Source organism: Oryzias melastigma, unplaced genomic scaffold (genome assembly GCF_002922805.2).
Source record: "Oryzias melastigma strain HK-1 unplaced genomic scaffold, ASM292280v2 sc00416, whole genome shotgun sequence".
Classification (NCBI taxonomy): Eukaryota; Metazoa; Chordata; class Actinopteri; order Beloniformes; family Adrianichthyidae; genus Oryzias; species Oryzias melastigma.
In genome coordinates, this window is record NW_023417013.1 from 14,302 (window position 1) to 18,187 (window position 3,886).

General features: G+C 38.8%; 1 long non-coding RNA gene across 1 annotated transcript; it reads left to right on the forward strand.

Annotated features, from left to right (window-relative positions):
• LOC112141192 lies at positions 1-3,442 on the forward strand. Its single transcript, XR_002918328.2, has 3 exons — positions 1-78; positions 771-962; positions 2,450-3,442. It is a non-coding gene; the product is annotated as an uncharacterized LOC112141192 (long non-coding RNA).
• The last annotated feature ends 444 nt before the right edge of the window (positions 3,443-3,886 follow it).

Below are 3,886 nucleotides of genomic sequence, written 5' to 3' on the forward strand. Positions count from 1 at the left end.
CACCTTCAACGCAGCTATTAAGGAGAAGATGAATGAAGAATCAGAAGGAACCTCAGCTGTTGCATCAGCCAGTCAAAGGTGCTTCTCTCCAAAACATGATATACAACAACAAAAAATCACTATTTAAGTTCTGTTAAAAATAGATAAATTGTATCATATTTGATCAACACAATTCTCAGACTCCTTTCTTATTATGATCAAACTTTCCTTAAAAACCCATTTTATAAAAATTGGTCCATGTTTTCTGTCCTGTAGTTCATCATCATTCCACTAGGGGGAATAGAAGGGCTTTTTCTGGTCATTCAAAAATGGCTGCTTCCATGGAATCTCAAAAACACATTTTGCTAATTTTTCTAACGTTATGGTGAGAAAAACGAATCTATTGTTATTCATTTTTAAATGACGTATTGTTGTAATAAAAAAAATCAACATGTGCTGTTAATTCTTTTTAATACAGTTAAAAATGTATTGGTCAAATTTGAGACAGTGAGTAAATAAGGTTCTATTTTCTTAACGCTGTATTTTTGCATCTTAAACTGACATTGCAGTGAGTAAAAACTTACCAAATTATCAATGTATCTTAATTTATCCTATCTATAACTAATAAAAAATATATTTTGCAATTTTTGGTGGATTTCATCAAAAGATTTAAAACATTTTAATTAAAATATAGAATTTATGTCAAATATCTGACATACTGGGCTTTAAAGGGTTAAAGTCTAAAGTTGTTTCATCAAAGTCTCACATCTTCTTCCTCTGAACTTTTCCAGAACTACACTGGACCTCAGCCATGTGGCCTCGCAGCGATCCCCTTTGATGATTTGTCTGCTGCCTTCGCCCAAAGACCGCTCCCCCCATCTGTTTTCGAGGAGCCGGGGGCGGAGTCAGGGCTCGCCATGGGCCAACCTTTGTTCCTCGAGAGCTTTGATGGAGCAGTCGAAGGAGCGGCCAGCTTCCAGCAGGTGGAGCACCCTGTCCAGAGACAAGCAGAGCTCATCTCATAGTGATGATAAAGAGGCTTCTGACAACAGACACAAACCTTCACCAACCTCGATAGCCATCGTTATCTGATAGCATCAGCCACACAACTAAATCTATTGACTAAAACTGCACAATCACAGAAATGCTCAATAATGGAAGTGTAGCTGCTTTGAACCATGCTTACTTAGTCAACAGAAATTACAAGTTTATCCCTACAGGGTCTGTACATCGTGAGTTATTTTGTTTTTAATTGAGGGGTTCCTCTCAGAAATAGTTACATTTTTTATCTTTTAAAGACTTCTGGTGTGCTCACTATTTCCTCAGCAAATGTTTGTTGACATGGGAGTGCAGCATAAATACACTCCTTATCAATCTATGGTTATGGCATAAGCAACACCCTCTACTTACTGTTTGGTATCATTTTTGACTGAAGCATTCCACTTCAGGTCAGCGTGTGCTTCACGCCACGTTTCCACTGCAACTCTATTTGGCTTTTACTCTGATTCAAATCTATTTTAGCCCAAATTGCTTAGTGTGAGGCTTAACTAGTAGGCTTTTACCCAGGGGTCCCCAAACTTTTTAATGTGAGGGCCACATAACTGTTTTCTTCTCTGATGGGGGGCCTGGGTCAGTTTGTAGGCTAACAAAAAAAGTGTAACAATAACAGCCTTAACGTAAACGTAACGTAAATTGATAGCTAAAAACACTGTAGCTGAAAAAACTGAAGTTGACAGCTGAAAACGCTGAAGCTGACTGCTAGCTAAAATATTAGCCAAGTGCCAAATTAGCCCAAAAAACAAAAAATTCTAAATTAGCCAAAACAGCTAGCATGTAGCTAAAATATTAGCTAAACTCCAAAATAGCTGAAAAAACTGAAAAAAGCCAAAACTTGCCAAATAAGCTAGCATGTTGTGGAAATAATTAAAAAAAATAGGAAAATGTTCGATTTAGCCAAAACAGCTAGCATAACGCAAAAATATTAGCTAAAGTCCAAATTAGAATAAAAACCGAAAAAGCCTAAATTAGCTAAAAGATACAGCATGCAGCTGAAATATTAGCTAAATGCCGAATTAGCCTAAAAAACTGGAAAAATGTTTAATTTAGCTAAAACAGCTAGCATAAAACTAAAATATTGGCTAAACTCCAAATTAGCCTAAAAACTGAAAAAAAAAATGCCTAAAGTAGCCTAAACAACTAGCATGTTGGTGAAATATAAGCTAAATGCTGAATTATCCCAAAAAACTGGAAAAATGCCTAATTTTCCCAAAATAGTTTGTCGGGCCGGATCTAATTTGGAGGAGAGAGAGTTCAACACAACAGATAACTCAACACAACAAACTAAATACAAAACAACATTCCCTCTTTTTCAGGTCATTTGGCTGAAGCACAGTATAACCAAGAAGCCTACAAGCTAAAGCAGAAATCTTCCTCTGATGAAGATGATAACTAAAACTTTTTGTGTTTTCAGTTCTTCCATTCTTGGAAAACCTCTCAGTCAGTTCTGCCGGAGCAGCCTGAGACCTCTAGAGGACCGGATGGAAACCCAATGAAGAGGAGGAGAACGTTACACCAGACTCACCTGTTTATGTGGTTCTACTTGTAAAATGTATATCACTCTTACAACACTTAGAACTAACTTATTAAGATCCTTTATTTACAAAAAATTAACCTGAGAATGAATAAAAAAAACGGATTACAAGCACAAGCAACAGTGTTTACTATATCATAAGGTGCACCAGATTATAAAGTCAATGAATGGTTTATTTTTGAGCTTATGTCATATATATATCAACGTATTCTCACTCCCAACTGTTCATATATGGACGTATGGTTCTGGCCTCCTACGCGCCACTTTTTGACGTTTTGGGTGTCCCCAACTCCTCATTTTTAGACATGCTGGCTGATCCCATTAAATCATGGGTGCCCAACCCTAGGGACGCAGTACCAGACACAAAACCGGTGCTGGGTTAGGGTACTGGTCCATGACAGGTCCGGTCTATGTCTCGGTTCCGGACCTGTGCTGATCCGCGTCCCTAGGGTCGGGGACCCCTGGTTAGCATATGCCTTTTGTCTGTGGCCCAGCACCAAGTGGCCCTCGGACCGGTACCAGTTTGTGGCCCAGAGGTTGGGGACCTGGTTTAATGGGAACAGCCAGCACATTAAAAAACAACGTTTATCGTGTTGAAAATACAGTAAAGAAAAATGTTGCACATCTCATGTTTTGCAGATGTTAAATTAATGTATTGTAGAGTAGGGAACGGACAGGAGAAATTGAGTGCTGCTGAAAAAAACAGATTACAGGCCTTTCAGAGGGTCGGATTCTGTTTTCTGTGACATGAACCCGAAGGTAGGATGGTCAGGTCAGTACAGACTATGATGAGTCAAACTCAGCTGACATGTCATGAACGTTTAAACAAGCGTTTGCCTTCAGAACTCACTGAAAAGTTGCCAAAAAAAACAATCCTGTTTCAAATTTGATAAATGGACATGATTTGCTCATTCCTGTGTATTTTCTTCCCATAATTTCCTGTAGGTTTTTCCAAAAATCCTCACATTGTATACTAAATGAATGCAAAGCTGCCAACATGTATTAAGTGTACTATTTCCTGATTTAACAAATACAAGTGTCTTTAGTAAACTGGGTCCTCTTTGGTTTGCTGGATAAAACTTCTGCCCTCTTTCCTTCAGCCAGATCAGATCAGACCTGCCAAACATGGTCCAGACCAAACAGAGCAGTGTGAAACCCCCCACTAAACCCTATTGCTTAAGAGTCCACAGGTCCACTTCTTCGTTCCCATGGTGATACACCCTTTCTCACATAAATTTGTGACCACAATCCACTCAACATACTCAGTGGGTCAGTGTTCTGGGTCATCACGTGTCTTAGTGTGACCTCACACACACA